This window comes from Pristiophorus japonicus, chromosome 18 (assembly GCF_044704955.1).
Source record: "Pristiophorus japonicus isolate sPriJap1 chromosome 18, sPriJap1.hap1, whole genome shotgun sequence".
NCBI lineage: Eukaryota > Metazoa > Chordata > Chondrichthyes > Pristiophoridae > Pristiophorus > Pristiophorus japonicus.
Genome location: NC_091994.1, coordinates 50,773,932 through 50,791,807, shown reverse-complemented (window position 1 = coordinate 50,791,807; position 17,876 = coordinate 50,773,932).

The following is a 17,876-nucleotide window of genomic DNA, read 5'->3' as shown; positions in this document are numbered from 1 at the left end:
TGATGTCATATATTCAACTATCATTATAACCCATGTATAAACTGACCTAAGTTGTACACCGTGAGAACACTGACCACTAGGTGGTGAACTTGTGGGAGACACTCCTAACCTGGAATTTCAGATATAAAAGCAGAAGCTCCACCCACCTTCTGCACTTCAGTGCTGGCTAATAAAGGTACCTGGTCACAGAGTGACCTTCTCTCAAGTATGGGCCTCGTGTACATTTCTACTGTATAGTAAGGACATATTAGTTGCAATGACCCCTGGTCATGTTGCAGTGACCCCTGACATCTTTCAATGACCCCTGGTCATATTGCAATGACCCCTGGATTGTTGCAATGACTCCTCGCCCCACACAAACATTGGACACGCTGCTTACTGTCCCGGACCATACAGTATGTTCTCACAAAACAGAGAGGTTCTACCCAGATGCTAAATGCAAGAGATACCCAGAGCAAATGTTAGCAGGAACTGGCAACAGAAACAACAGCTTGCATTTATATAGTGCCTTTAACATGTGGACATCTCACTGGGCACTGGATGCAGGTGACACTGGGCACTGGATGCTGGTGACACTGGGCACTGGGTGGAGGTGACACTGGGCACTGGGTGGAGCTGACACTGGGCACTGGGTGGAGTTGACAGTGGGCACTGGGTAGAGCTGACATCGGTAGTGGGTAAAATGATGGAATCAATTATTAAGGATGTCATAGCAGCGCATTTGGAAAGAGGTGACATAATAGGTCCAAGTCAGCATGGATTTGTGAAAGGGAAATCATGCTTGACAAATCTTCTGGAATTTTTTGAGGATGTTTCCAGTAGAGTGGACAAGGGAGAACCAGTTGATGTGGTGTATTTGGACTTTCAGAAGGCTTTCGACAAGGTCCCACACAAGAGATTAATGTGCAAAGTTAAAGCACATGGGATTGGGGGTCGTGTGCTGACGTGGATTGAGAACTGGTTGGCAGACAGGAAGCAAAGAGTAGGAGTAAATGGGTACTTTTCAGAATGGCAGGCAGTGACTAGTGGGGTACCACAAGGTTCTGTGCTGGGGCCCCAGCTGTTTACATTGTACATTAATGATTTAGACGAGGGGATTAAATGTAGTATCTCCAAATTTGCGGATGACACTAAGTTGGGTGGCAGTGTGAGCTGCGAGGAGGATGCTATGAGGCTGCAGAGTGACTTGGATAGGTTAGGTGAGTGGGTAAATGCATGGCAGATGAAGTATAATGTGGATAAATGTGAGGTTATCCACTTTGGTGGTAAAAACAGAGAGACAGACTATTATCTGAATGGTGACAGATTAGGAAAAGGGGAGGTGCAACGAGACCTGGATGTCATGGTACATCAGTCATTGAAGGTTGGCATGCAGGTACAGCAGGCGGTTAAGAAAGCAAATGGCATGTTGGCCTTCATAGCGAGGGGATTTGAGTACAGGGGCAGGGAGGTGTTGCTACAGTTGTACAGGGCCTTGGTGAGGCCACACCTGGAATATTGTGTACAGTTTTGGTCTCCTAACTTGAGAAAGGACATTCTTGCTATTGAGGGAGTGCAGCGAAGGTTCACCAGACTGATTCCCGGGATGGCAGGACTGACATATCAAGAAAGACTGGATCAACTGGGCTTGTATTCACTGGAGTTCAGAAGAATGAGAGGGGATCTCATAGAAACGTTTAAAATTCTGATGGGTTTAGACAGGTTAGATGCAGGAAGAATGTTCCCAATGTTGGGGAAGTCCAGAACCAGGGGTCACAGTCTAAGGATAAGGGGTAAGCCATTTAGGACCGAGATGAGGAGAAACTTCTTCACCCAGTGAGTGGTGAACCTGTGGAATTCTCTACCACAGAAAGTTGTTGAGGCCAATACACTAAATATATTCAAAAAGAAGTTAGATGAAGTCCTTACTACTAGGGGGATCAAGGGGTATGGTGAGAAAGCAGGAATGGGATACTGAAGTTGCATGTTCAGCCATGAACTCATTGAATGGCGGTGGAGGCTCGAAGGGCTAAAGTTTCCCACTTTAAGCTGAGTTCTTCCAAATCTTGGGCTGGAGTCAGGAGAAGGAGTGGGGGGGGGGGGCATTTTGCAGCAGGTATTTAATTTTTAACAACCTCCCTCATTCACTTGCTCCTTCCCTCTCTCACATTCCCTCCTGTTGTTCACACCTCATTCCTTCCCCCTTCCCTCAATCACCCTCCCTCACTCACACTCCTTCTCTCAATCACCCTCCCTCACTCACTCCCACTCTCACTTGCTCGCCTCCTCATTCCCTCCCTCCTTCCCTTACTCAGACTCTCCCCCTCATTCACTCACACTACCTCCTTCACACTCGCTCACTCACTCATTTTCTCTCCCTCATTTGCTCGCCCCCTCAATCCCTCCCTTCTTCCATCATTCACCCTCGCTCACTCACACTCCCTCCCTCAATCATCCTCCCTCACTCCCACCCTCACTTGCTCTCCCCCTCATTCCCTCCCTCCTTCCCTCACACACTCCCTTCCTCACTCACACTCCCTCCCTCACTCACACTCCCTCCCTCGCTCACACTCCCTCCCTGACCCACACTTCTTCTCTCACTCACACTCCCTCCCTCGCTTACACTCCCTCCTTGGCCCACACTCCCTCCCTCGCTCACATTCCCTCGCTCACACTCCCTCCCTCACTCACACTGCCTCCCTCAATCACCCTCCCTCACTCCCACCCTCACTTGCTCTCCCCCTCATTCCCTTCCTCCTTCCCTCACACACTCCCTCCCTCGCTCACACTCCCTCCCTGGCCCACACTCCCTCCCTTGCTCACTCTCCCTCCCTGGCCCACACTCCCTCCCTCGCTCACTCTCCCTCCCTGGCACACACTCTCCATCCCTTCCTCCCGTCTGTGCCTTGGAGCTGGTGTAACCATCAGGGAGAGGTTTAACAACACAATCCAACTCCACCTCCCTAAGACCTGCAATAGCAACCCATCCATGATCTGCCACTTAGTGAGGCAATTTGATGCCTGGAGCTGCAAATATAGATTGTGACACAAGTGGATGGATGTTCTCATTATTCTTTCATGTTATCTTCAGAAGCAGCTTTTCAAATTTAGTGCGCTTTAGAATTGGAGGACTCAACAAAACTGTCTTGAGTAATGGAGAGTGCTGCGGTCTGCTGGGAAAAGGGAATGTCTAAGTAACGGAGGATGATCAGAGCCAGCAATGACAAATGGGACAATTAGGAAGATCACTCTCTCTCTCTCACTCGGCCTGGTAATGAAATCATCACTTGGATTCTGACCTGCAGAGTCTAGGAGGGGGCGGCCATGTGGGAGGGGAGGAGGTGTGGGGGAGGAGAGGAGGAGGGGACAGGGATAGGGGAGCGGAGGAGGAGGGGGGAGGTGTGGTGGAGGGGAGGAGGAGGGGGCGGTCATGTGGGAGGGGAGGAGGAGGGGGAGGCGTGGGGGAAGGGAGGAGGAGGGGGCGGGGATGGAGGAGGAGGGGGGAGGTGTGGGGGAGAGGTTGAGGGGAGGTTGGTTTCTGCCTCCGTCCAAAACCTGTTTCGAGGATGGGGAAGAGTAGGCAGATGTGACGATTTTCCCAGATCCTTCGCCTTCTGTACATGGAGCAGGACTTTGGTTGTTTAGTCTACGCACCTGAAGACTTCCTGTTGAACAGGTGTGCAAACTGTTCCCCATTTTGAGATGAAACTCACTCGTTTTGGTAAAAGAAACATTGACCCTTTTGATCATAAATCTCATTCTTAACAGTTCCCTGACCATTGCGATGTGGGGAGAGGAAGATAGGTTTAACATTCCTGGACGGCGACCTTTCCTCGGAAGGACCTCCCAAAGTGCTTTACAGCTTTGAAGTGTAGTTATTGTTGTCATGTAGGAAACGTGGCAGCTAATTTGCGCACAGCAAGATCCCATAAACAGCAATGAGATAAATGACCAGATCATCTGTTGGTTGAGGCATAAATATTGGTCAGATCACTGGGGAGAACTCCCCTGCTCTTCTTCAAAATAGTACCATGGAATCTTTTACATACACCTGAGAGAGCAGTTTAACGACTCACCCGAAAGTGCAGCGCTCCCTCAGTGCTGCCCCTCCGACAGTGCTCCCTCAGTGCTGCCCCTCCAACAGTGCAGCGCTCCCTCAGTACTGCCCCTCCGACAGTGCAGCACTCCCTCAGTACTGCCCCTCCGACAGTGCAGCACTCCCTCAGTACTGCCCCTCCCACAGTGCGGCGCTCCCTCAGTACTGCCCCTCCGACAGTGCAGCGCTCACTCAGTACTGCCCCTCCGACAGTGCAGCGCTCCCTCAGTACTGCCCCTCCGACAGTGCAGCGCTCACTCAGTACTGCCCCTCCGACAGTGCAGCGCTCCCACAGTACTGCCCCTCCGACAGTGCAGCGCTCCCTCAGTACTGCCCCTCCAACAGTGCAGCGCTCCCTCAGTACTGCCCCTCCGACAGTGCAGCGCTCCCTCAGTACTGCCCCTCCGACAGTGCAGCACTCCCTCAGTGCTGCCCCTCCGACAGTGCAGCACTCCCTCAGTACTGCCCCTCCGACAGTGCAGCGCTCCCTCAGTACTGCCCCTCCGACAGTGCAGCGCTCCCTCAGTACTGCCCCTCCGACAGTGCAGCGCTCCCTCAGTACTGCCCCTCCGACAGTGCAGCGCTCCCTCAGCATTGTTCCGGAGTGTTGGCCTCGATTAAGATGTCACATTACAACAAAATGAAGCTCTGTCATGGTAGTGTTATTTCGACTCTGTTGCACAGTCATGAGACAGGCTGAAACACATTATGTGATCCAACAAGTGCATGGGCTAGAAACTCCACTTGTTTTGCATGCTTAACACCCACTTAATGCCCATTTTACTGCTGAAATGACATATAACGTCCATATATCGCCCATTTTGGCACAAAATGGAAACTGGCGGGCATTTTCCGGAAGCTTATTGCCGAGCGTTACTTTCCCCTTGTGCTTAACGCCGAGAAAAAATATTACTGCCCGCCTAATTTTTTGGGGCGGAATCAGCAGAATGGGAGAATTCAATGCCCATAATATCGCCCAGCGTTATTTTCCGCACGGATTTAACACCGAGATTCAAGATTAACGCCCGCCCACTTTTTTTTGTCGTAAAAAGCATATTTACCTAAACTAGCGGTCACGGAGACGCCCAGCGTCAATTTCACCACCTCGAACACATATCGCCCACAATATCGCTCGCTCAAAAAACCGCCCAGAAAAAGTGGAACTAACCAGAACTAATCACAATGTTATGGATGCCATGTTGTAGATCACATGTCACGTCCTTTAAAAGGCTGCTGTGCTTCAACCTCGGGGGAGTTTGGATGTACTCTGCAGGTCGTTGGAGTTGATGTGAACATCTGTAAAAATATCTTGACTATACTGTGACTGATTGGAATTGAAGAGGTGTCTTCATCAGGACATTCATTGTTTGTGACCAATCGGTGGAAAATAGAGAGCTACTGCAATGGGGCCTGTCCTTTCTCACCCTCTCTTTGTGACCAATTACATGCAGCAGACTTGACATCACCGAAGGAATGCTGCACTGCATTATGTGCCCAATGTAAGAAGTAACAGACTGATGAGGAGGACCAGACGTTACATCCCCCACAAGTACAGGGAGAAGTGTTCTTACCTCGACTTGCCCGACACCACCTGCCTTCGGAGACTGCACTTCCACAAAGAGGTTATCACTGAGGTATGGCAGCTGATAATGGCAGATCTGCAGCCTGCCAGCACCATCAGTACTGCACTGTCCGTCGAGGTCAAAGTCCCCGCGGCACTGTCGTTCTACGCCTCGGGTTCTTTTCAGGCCACAGCTGGCGACATTTGCGGACTTTCTCAGCTTGCCACACATTGCTGCATTAGACAGGTCACTGAAGCCCTGTACGTACGCAGGAGGGAATTGATCAGCTTCCCTATGACCAGGGAGACACAGAGTGAGAGAGCTCTAGCATTCGCCAGAATTGCAAGCTTCCCCAAGGTGTAGGGAGAAATAGACTGTATGCGATACGGGCACCTTTTCAGGATGCTGAGGTTTTCAGGAACTGCAAGGGATTCCACTCCCTGAATCTCCAGCTGGTTGTCGACCACCAGCAAATTATACTGGCAGTGAATGCTCAATTTCCAGGCAGCATCCATAATGCGCACATCCTGTGTGAGAGCACTGCATCTGACTTGTTTAACAATGAGCCACAAGGTCAATGCTGGATGCTTGGTGACAAAGGATATGGCCTCGCCACCTGGCTGATGACCCCCCTGCATGACACCCACACCGAGGCCAAGAGGCGATACAATGAGAGTCACAGAGCAACTCGCAATATCATGGAGAAAACCATTGGAGTGCTGAAGCAGCGCTTTAGATGTTTGGACCACTCAGGAGGTGAGCTCCAATACCACCCTGAGCAGGTAGTTCAATTCGTGGTGGTCTGCTCCATGCCGCACAACTTTGCTATCAGGAGGGGACAAGAATTGCCTGATGAGTCTGACAGTCCACCTCACCAGAGAGAGGAAGAGAAGGATGAGGAGGCGGATGCTGACATCGGCCCAGTCAATCAGGCTGACGCTGAAACCATGCCCCCGCCCCCCTGTAAACCACATGAATGGGTCCATGGTGGCACGATAGCTGCAAGAGCCTTACGTCAGGAGCTCATCAATGATCGCTTTGCTTGAAAGAATGTTGGTGTTGTTTACAAGGCTGACACAGTGCTGGGTGTGTAGGTGATACATCAATGGTGGGCATCACCTTGGTGACAGTTAAAGCGGGGGGAGGGGGTAGGGTTGGTTTGTACAGAAGTGCTGATGATTTCAGACTAATGTTCAGTTTAAATATTTTTTATTTAACCAAACCTTGATAAAAGTTGATTAAAGTTAAGTGTGATTATACCCTTTGATGTTAAGGAATCACCAACATGTAATGGTGCAGCTATCTGAGCCAATGTGCTATAAGGTTTTGTTTAATAAAAAATATTTAAACCGAACATTAGTCTGAAATCATCAGCACTTCTGTACAAATCAACCCTCCCCCCACCCCACCCCACCCCCCCCCCCCCCCCCGTTTCTCCTCCCCACCTCCACCCCTTCCCCTGCCCATCCTGCCTCCAAGCCGCCTGGCCAAGGTGGTCCTCAGTTGATGCTTCCTTGTGGGGGGGTGGGGGGTGACGGCTGACCTGCTGCTTGGACGGATACGGGAGAGGACGGTCCCGAGGTGGGAACATGCTCCGAGCCAGAAGCAAGATGTTGGCAATGGGGGTACGGCACCTTGGGGTGCAGTGCCGCGCTCCGGGATCACTGGGAGTCCTCTGCCACCAGTGTTCCTGGCTACCAGCTCCAGGGCCTCCTCCATCCCTTCCATGTTGTATCTTATTTGTTGGACAAAAACTTTGTGCCATCTATGTTCTTGGTGCTTAGTGGGCTTTTTGCTGCTGCTGAATCTCCCTCGTGCCTCCCACAACAGCCAGACAAGCACACACCACAGCCACACACGCTTTCAGTGCCTCTGAGCTCCCTCTCTCTCTGTCTCCTCTTCTGCGCATATCATGATGACCCTTGACCTCCTGAATCACGGGAATCGAGCATTGCCATGCCGTTGCTAAGGACACTTTACGGCAGAAAGTCAAAAAAGTTTAACACTACCGCCCATTTGATATCGCTCGCGGTAACGCCCATTTTCAAAAATGGAAACTAGGTGTTTTGAGAATAGGCGAGAAGCCGGCGATTTGAAAACCCTTTTTTACCAGAAATAACGCCCATATTTGGGCATTAAGCTCAAAAGTGGTGGTTCTAGCACAAAGTCTTTAATGTAGGAAAACATCCCAAGGCACGTCACAGGGGCGTTGTCAAACAAAGTTTTACCGAGCTACGTAAGGAGGTATTGGGGCAGAGGACCAAAAGCTGGGTCAAAGAGGTAGGTTTTAAGGAGCATCTTAATGGAGGAGAGCGAGACAGAGAGGCGGAGAGGTTTAGGGAGCGAGTTCCAGACCTTGGGGCCCAGGCAGCTGAATCACGGCCACTGATGGTGGGGCCAGCATTGGAGGAGTGCAGAGACTCACCAAGTCTTTTTTGACAGCACCTCTCAAATCCACGACCTCTAGCACCTAGAAGGACAAGTGCAATAGGCGCATGGGAACACCATCACCTCCAAGTTCCACTGCCAAGTCACACACCATCCCGACTTTTAACTATATCGCCATTCCTTCATCGTCGCTGGGTCATAATCCTGGAACTCTCTCCCTAACAGCACTGTGGGAGCACCTTCACCACACGGACTGCAGCGGCTCAAGAAGGCGGCTCACCACCACCTTCTCGAGGGGAAAGTAGGGATGGGTAATAAATACCAGTCTTGTCAGCAATGCCCACATCCCGTGAATGAATTTTAAAAAGTTAATTCAAACTCCTATTCTGACTGACCGTCAACAATTAGTTCAAACTCTAATTCGTGTATTTCTAACAAACCAGGCTGTAGGAAACCATTGTTAAAATCACATTGCACCCTAACAGCAAGCAGCCAGCAACACCCACTCACCATTTTCACTGCCAGTACTCCAGAGACAGGAGTCAAACGCTATGTAGTCTATCTCGCTTATACCACAGCACCGTCTATGAAACAAAGAAAGACTTGCATTTATATAGCGCCTTTCACGACCACCGGACAAGCACTTTACAGCCAATGAAGTACTTTTGGAGTGCAGTCACTGTTGTAATGTGGAAAACGCGGCAGCCAATTTGCGCACAGCAAGCTCCCACAAACAGCAATGTGATAATGACCAGATAATCTGTTTTTGTTATGTTGATTGAGGGATAAATATTGGCCCCAGGACATCAGGGATAACTCCCCTGCTCTTCTTTGAAATAGTGCCATGGGATCTTTTACGTCCACCTGAGAGAGCAGACGGGGCCTCGATTTAACGTCTCATCCGAAGACGGCACCTCCGACAATGCAGCACTCCCTCAGCACTGCACTGGGAGTGTGGGCCTAGATTTTTTTGTGCTCAAGTCCCTGGAGGCAGGAGAACCTCTGAAGGCAGGACTGCAACTTAACTGGGGCTTGAGGGTGGGGGTAATTCCGAGCTGCTCTCAGACAAATGGTGGCAGCTTTGTGCCTTTGGAAACTGGGTCAACTCACTTCTGAGTGTCATAAAAAGAAGGTTTTACTCGATCAATCTAGGTTGGTTTTCAAAGGGAAAAAGACCTGGATGCTGGCATACTGCACCAATCAATCCTTTTCTGCACCAGTCACCATTATTGATGACGTTACAATCTCCTGTCCATCATTCTTTCCTTATAAACGGAATGACATAAAGATAGCTCAAGGTTCTTTGGCACTCAGCTTTCAGCAAATGCGATGTCGCAAATGACAAATCTTTTTTAACTGACGTCATAAACAACTCAAACATTGGCTAATATCCATTACTTCGGGTTTATAAACAGAATGGCTGCAAATGATTTATCTGTGGCCCTTTACCGATAGATGGCACCACACCCATTAATACTGAAACATAAATGTCAAAGGGTGCAGGACACGACAGGCAACGTGTTGTAAGCAGCTGTGCTGGTCGACACTGTTGTGATAAATTCTTTACGACATCACGAACACACACGTACAAGATGGCTTCCTGATAAAGTGCAACATCTCCACTGACACCTGGGAGTCCCTGGTCAAAGGCCGCCCTAAGTGGAGGAAGTGCATCCTGGAGGGCACTGAGCACCTCGGGTCTCATCGCCGTGAGCATGCAGAAACCAAACGCAGGCAGCAGAAGCCGCGTACAGCAAACCAGTCCCGCCCACCCCTTCCCCCAATGGCTATCTGTCCCACTTGTGTTAGGGACTGTGGTTCTCGTATTGGACTGTTCAGCCACCTAAGGACTCATTTTTAGAGTGGAAGCAAGTCTTCCTCGATTCCGAGGGACTGCAATGATGATGACAAGATGACTCCATTACACAGGCATGTCCTTTTATTTACAGCAGCCGTTGCATTACCACCGTAGTCCACGAGGTGGAGCTTTCTGTTACAACTGTCGAAGGGTTAAACTGTCCCAAGCCCAGTGCTACGTGGAAACAGCCTCAAAGGAGTGAAGGAATGGATGATGAAGCACCTACGAAAGCAGAGTCTCAGAATGCTCAGAGGGGGATGGGATAACTTGTGGTGAACAAACCATGTGAATGTCTCTCAGAGACTTTCACATACACCATTACTGAGCCGTGCTCGTCACATAAAAGAAATCAATCAGGCAATTTCAAAATCCACGTATAATTGAAGCCACAAGCAGGTATCCAGCTGTTCTTGGCCCTGCGACCCTGCCTCCACAGGCTGAACCTGAAGCAGGAACCGCATTTACAAGCCGAGTACCTGGCTTCATTCTGAATAGATTTTACTTTCCTTTCTCTCCTGTGGAACAAAGCTGGAACCAGCGCCATGTTTAATTCATCAGCGTGTGGGTCAGTCAGTGGTGGTGGGTCGTGGGCTTCCTCTGTGTCTCAGTGCCCATCGAGACCCGCTGAGCAGAAATTCCACTGAGTCCATCATACCACAACGAGCACGGCAATTCTTTGCCCAAATCTAAATGGTCTGTGCTGACATTTTACACAAATACCTTTGTCTGTAATCCTATGCGGCTTGCAAGTAGCTGAATTATATTCTCTCACCCTTTGAGAGTGTGAGTGGCCCTATTTTCTCCCCAGGCCATGTTCTCTCCTCTGCAGGCGAATGGGAGGGCCAGGGGCGAATTAACCCCGGGATGATTAACCACAGGGCGGATTAACCCCGGGACGGATTAACCTTGGGACGGATTAACACCGGGACGGATTAACCCCGGGACGGATTAACCGCGGAGCAGATTAACCCCGGGACGATTAACCACAGGGCGGATTAACCCAGGGGCAGATTAACCCCGGGACGGATTAACCTTGGGACGGATTAACCGCGGAGCAGATTAACCCCGGGGCGGATTAACCCCGGGACGGATTAACCTTGGGACGGATTAACCGCGGAGCAGATTAACCCCGGGACGGATTAACCTTGGGACGGATTAACCGCGGAGCAGATTAACCCCGGGGCGGATTAACCCCGGGACGGATTAACCTTGGGACGGATTAACCGCGGAGCAGATTAACCCCGGGGCGAATTAACCCCGGGATGATTAACCCCGGGACGGATTAACCCCGGGACGATTAACCACGGGACGGATTAACCCCGGAGCGGATTAACCCCGGGGCGGATTAACCACGGAGCGGATTAACCCCGGGACGATTAACCACGGGGCGGATTAACCCCGGAGCGGATTAACCGCGGGGCGGATTAACCACAGGGCGGATTAACCACGGGGCGGATTAACCCAGGGGCGGATGAACCCCGGGGCGGATGTGGCTGACGCCCCAGGCCCACCAAAGAGCATAGGCCCACCAAATAATTGTAGGAAAAAAAATATAAGGCCTCCCGAATAGGCTGAATGAAATCGACAATAAGAGAGGAAAAACAAGTCCGAGGAAAATATTGTTTATTGCCTAGCGTGTACATACCTGTTTTTGCAGAAACAGGGGGCCAAAGTTCACCGTCCCCCGAAGGGACAGCACCGCGGGGTTTGTGCGGCGGATGGGCCGTGACGGTCGGGTGTTTTTCCCTCCCCGAGCCATGTTCAGCTCGGTGGGGATTTGAGCGGTGCACACTTCTGCCGGAAATGGTGTGGTGAAGCCGTGGTAAAGGAGTTAGTAGCGCCGTGAGGTCATCAGCGGGCGTGCCACAGGAAAACGGCCACATCCGCGATTTTCAGCACCAAAAACTGAGGACTTCTTCAGGCAGTGCCCCCGTGAGGTTTTCCAGTCGGTGCTCGAACGCGACACCGCTGGAGTTTTGCCGCGATCGGGGCCATTTGGTAGCAAAATAGTTTTATTACTTTTTAATTGTAACTAAAAGTGCAATATGTTTTATTAACTGTTTTGGCTCCATTAAACCTGCTGAGTGCTGCTCAGAGGTTTTCAGAGACTTTTGTACAACTTTCAGGTCTGACTCTTTCGTGAAGCCCTGTGGTCTGCAGAGACCTGCTTGGCAGGGTTCACCCTGAGGATGGGCTCATTGTTGGGAGGGTGACACCTGGTACACCTGCTCAGACACACAAGAGAAGGCATCACCTGCAGACAGGCAGCGGGCAAGGGAGGCGGCAGCCATGGCTGCACAACCGAGAGAAGGGCGTGCAGATGTGTGCAGACCTGCAGCTAGTGAGGGTGGCCAGGAGGGAGATGGCATCAGGAGGAGGGTGAGGGATGCTGACCCCGCCCACCCCCCCTCCCCCTCCAAATACTGGAAGAGCCTCCACATGAGCCCAAGGATGACCAGGAGGACCAGGGAGATGGCCAGCAGGCAGCTGCCAGGGGAGGGGGCCAACGCAGACATGGGGGAAGGAGGCCCTACCCTCAAAGGGTCTACAGACCTCAGTTCTCCTCCCTCCGGTTCAGTGATGAGCAATGCCTGCGAAGGCTACGATTTCAGATGGAAGTACTGAGGGAGCTCTGCACCGTCCTGCGAGAAGATCTGCAGCATCAAACAAGGCTCAGAACCGCCCTCACCGTGGAGACCAAGGTCACCATCGTCGGATTTGCCCGAATGGCAGACTTCCCGAGGGTGCAAGGTGCCATTGACTGCACACACGTTGGGCTGAGGGCGTCACATCATCACCCCGAGATCTTTGTGAACCGCAAAGGTTTCCACTTGCTGAACGTCCAACTCGTGTGTGACCACCAGCGTCGGATCCTGGCCATTGATGCGAGGTACCCAGATAGCAGCCATGATTCGTTCATTCTGTACCAGACCAGTGTGCCCGCCATCTTCACCGGCCCTAATCAGGATTGCGGTCGGCTGTTTGGGGACAAGGGATATCCCCTGTCCACTTGGCTGCTCACTCCACTGTGGAACCCCAGGACAGCGCCAGAGCATGCATACAATGACGCTCATTATGCCACCAGGTGCATCATCGAACAGTGTATAGGCATCCTTAAGCAGAGGTTCTGGTGCCTGGACCGCTCTGGTGGCACCTTGCAGTACTCTCCTCAACAGGTCTCCATAATCGTCGTGGTCTGCTGCATGCTGCACAACCCGGCCATCATGAGGGGACAGCCGCTGGAGGTCGAGCCAGCAGTACCACCCGAGGAGGAAGAGGAGGAGGAGGAGATGCAGGAGGAGGAGGAGGAGAAGGAGTCGCAGGAGGAGGAGGGTCCCCGTCGCCCCAGAGCTAGGAGGCGTCGTCCCATCGTTACCCTGCGTCTCATAGCTGCTCGCTTCAGATAATCTGGTCCTCACATGACCCCTCAGCTCCCACTTTCAATGACCATCACAATGAGTGCCTTAACGCAGAATTGCCCACTCCCAAATGAAACACCTGGCCAGGTATATGTGCCAAAAGTAAAGATTTATCCAATTATCCAAATCACTGCAAAAACAGAACATAAAGAACTATATAATAATACTGTAATGATTTTTTTACCCCTGTGCATCTCACTGTAACACTTGTTACGCGTGACTACCCTAACACTACGCCTATCATCCCTGTGGCTGCATCATAGGTCCGGGAAGCAGCTGTCGCTGTTGTCTGGGACCTACAGCTGTCCTTCTTGGACGCCCTGGAACACCGCTGGGCCTGGAAGTGCCGGGTGCAGACTGGCCAGCACCCTCCTGGGAGGGTGTGTCCTCACATATATGGAGGTGCCTGACACCTCCCCTGCAATCTCCCTCCATGCATTATGTACTGGTGGTCTGCCAGGTCTCCCCACGTCAGGAAACAGTATTCTTCTTCTGTCCTCCACACCATCCATCAGTGTCTCCAGCTCCATATCAGTGAACCTGTTGGCTCTCCTTGCACCTCTTACACCAACCATCCTTCCAACCTCCTCCCCCCTCAGGACCTTGCTGCAAACCTCGGCCTTTACAAAGGCCAGGGGGCAGCTGGCTCATTAGAAACCCTTACCTGCATGCTGAATTTCTCAGAGGTGATAACGCTCAAATCAAGACAGCCACACCGCTGAAAAACCCGCTTTGGAAGGGTTCGTTAGTGCTGGAACCCATTTGTTCCCTTTTGGAGCTGAATATGGGGTGGCCCAACCACGAAACAATTACGGCGCTAATGGCCACAAAAAGGTGGGGGGAGCAGCAGCTTTCCAGCAGGACTGAATTTTGGGCCCAAGATCATTACTATTTATCCGTGTTATTATTTAACTGTGTTATTAGAAAATATATTTAATATATAAAATATATGTTAATATATAATATATTATATTAATATATTATAGTATAAGTCCATCATAGTAACTTGTTATTATATTTATAAGTAATGTAATGAACAAAGATAGCGCTCGGCCCATTGGGATCAGTTTGCCGCCGGCCCATCAGGCCCTGAGTCCGGCCCTGGGAGGGCGATTTGTTCCATCGCCTCCTCCGCTGCTTCTGTGGGTCAGCAATATGAATGGTGCACACGACTATATTGCCTCAACTCCAGCACCCAGACTCTGTAATCAGACATAAAACACAACTAAACCTGTAGAAATCAGACACGCCTGTATAGATTGTCAAGCACTGGATTCTGTCACATGCCCATGTATATAATTACAGGCATACACATGGTACAAACACACTTACACAAGTGCATGCACATATATAAACGCAGATATACATACAAACATGCACACAATTTTACATACATGTATATAATTGCATGTGTACATAATTACATGCATACACAAACACATATATATACATATATATACAAACATGCAGACACATATACATAATTACATGTATGCATATACACAGGCAAGCATATATAGGAACATAGGAACAGGAGGAGGCCATTCAGCCCCTCGAACCTGTTCCGCCATTCAATGAGATCATGGTTGATCTGCGACCTAACTCCATATACCCATCTTTGGTCCATATCCCTTAATACCTTTGGTTAACAAAAATCCATCAATGTCCGATTTAAAATCAACAACTGATCTAGCATCGATTGCCATTTGCGGAAGAGAGTTCCAAACTTCTACCACCCTTTGTGTGTAGAAGTGTTTCCTAATTTCACTCCTGAAAGGTTTGGCTCTAATTTTTAGACCATGCCCCTAGTCCTAGACTCTCCAACCAGTGAAAGTATTTTGTCTCTATCTACCCTATCAGTTCCCCTTAATATCCTGAAAACTTCGATCAGAATACCCCTTAACCTTCTAAATTCTAAGGAATACAACCCTAGTTTGTGTAATCTCTCCTTGTAATTTAACCCCTGGAGTCCGGGTATCATTCTGGTAAATCTACACTGCACTCCCTCCAAGGCCAATATATCCTCCCTGGTGTGGTGCCCAGAACAGCTCACAGTGCTCCAGGTGTGGTCTAACCAGGGCTTTGTACAGCTGCAGCATAATGTCTACCCTCTTGTATTCTAGTCCACTACATATAAAAGCCAGCATTCCATTAGCCCTTTTGATTACTTTCTGTGTCTGATCATGATATGTTAATGATCTATGTACCTGGACCCCCAAGCCTCGGACATCTGCTGATTTTAGCTTTTCACCATTTAGACAGTTCCCTGTTCGATCGTTTTTAGGTCCAAAGTGGATAACCTCACATTTGCCTCCATTGAAATCCATTTGCCACAGTGTTCCCCATTCACTTAATCTATCGATACCCCTTTGTCATTTTATGCTTTCATCCACAGCCTAAAATGCCATCTATACACATGTAGATGAGCATTCACACATACATACACATTCATGCACGCATGCGTGTACGCACACACATGCAAACATGCTAGACATGCCTGTAGCTGCTTAAAAAATATTTTTTAATCCAGCCCGCACGGTGGGAATGAGGTGGATAAACGGTTCAAATCGGGAACATTGACTTACCGCCCGGTTCCTACCAGAACACAACAACCGCCATCTTTTCTCTGCAGCTGACGGAGATTGCAAATGCAAAAAGAGCTTGGTGCCCCGTGAATATATTTAAATTGGGGCTCAATGAGGTAATGCGGACCCTGCTGCCATTTTAACAGAAGTCCAGGCCAGCGCAAACCCACTGAGTAAAACTCAGTGACATTCGCTGCACAAACTGACTGACCTGACCGGTTCTTTACTGCACTAGTAACATGAGTGCATGTAATGGTGACCACCATCGTAAAAAACCCATGTGGTTCAATAATGTGCTTAAGGGAAGGAGAGCTGCCATCCTTACCCGGTCTGGGCCTATATGTGACTCCAATCTCACACCAGTGTGCTTGACTCTTAACTGCCATTTGAAGTGGCCCAGCAAACCGCTCAGTTGTACCACACCAACAAGGTTGCAGCAATTCAAAAGCAAGATAGCGTCCCGCTGGGCTGCGCAGGGCGCTGATGACATCATCGCCGTGCGCACCACCCCGGAAGTTAAATTGCCCCGCGGAACCTAGCGCCTGGCAATGGCAACGACAATTTGAGCTGACGAGTTGCAGTCACGAATCAGATGCGCCAGCGGCTATTTAAAGACGCCATCTTGAAAACTATTTTCTCTCGGCCATTACTTTTTCTGCTTTCCAACAGTTAGGCAGAGTGGCTGGTGGGCCGAGAGCAGCGATTACTAGCTCAAAGAATCTTCTGCATCCTAACTTTTCCCCTGTACCACTCACTGCAGTTTTGAAATTAGCATATTTCTGCCGTTGCATGGGGGCTGTGCTGGCACTGGGACTCGTGGACCGACCTCACTGTCAGACGATGCTTGGACAGAGACAATTATAGAGAGAAAGGCAAAGAGAGGGAGCACCACAGAGAGAGGCCCATGGAGCAAGACACAGACAAAGACAGGCAGCGGGACAGGGAGAACCACAGCAACATGTGACCAGAGGGAGAAGGCCCAACAGGGCTGGCAACAGGAGACTTATTCTCCCAGGGGATTCCGGTAGCAGATCTCCTACATCAGTTTCACTGAGGATCAGTGTGTTCGAAGGCTGCACTTCAGCAAGGATGTGGTCACAGAGCTTTGCCATCTGCTGCGACCAGACCTCGAGCCTCAGACCAGGGTGAGGACAGCTCTCTCAGTGGCAGTCAAGGTCATCTTCGCCAATGGATCCTTCCAGGGAGAGACAGGAGACATCTCCAACATCTCCCAGTTTGTCGTCCGTTGCACCATCTGCGAGATCACAGATGCTCTGAACAGAAGGAGGAGGGATTACATCTCCATCCCCATGATCAGAGACAAACAGCACGAGCGTGCATGTGGCTTCATCAGGGTAGTGGGCTTCCCCATGGTGCAGGGCGCCACTGACTGCTCCCACTTCCCTTTGCGAGCACCTGAGGTATTCTGTAACCGCGAGGGCTACCACTCACTGAATGTGCAGCTGGTCTGCGACCACACACGCAGAATCCTCACCGTCAATGCTCGCTATCCTGGCAGCAGCCACGATATTTCATCCTGCCAGTTCTGTTCCAGCCCCCAAATGAAGCTCACAGCTGGCTGCTCGGAGACAAGGGCTATCCGCTATCTACCTGGCTCATGACTCCCCTACCCAACCCCACCACTCCTGCCCAGCACTCATACAATGAGAGCCATGCCACCACCAGGAACATCACTGAGCAGAACATCGGAGTGCTGAAGCAATGGTTTTGTTGCCTTGACCGCTCGGGAGGAGTCCTCCAGTACTCGGCTGAACGGGTGTCCCTATTCATCGTCGTCTGCTGCACAATCTGGCCATCATGAGGACACAGCCATTGCCACCACACCGCCTCAGGAGGAGGAGGAGGATCAGGAGGAGGAGCAAGAGCAGGAGGATGAGGAGGAGCAGGAGCAGCAACGACCGTGACGGAGGAGGCAATTAGTCCATCGCGATCCTGCAAACGAGGTCCGTGACCATCTCATCAGAGCTC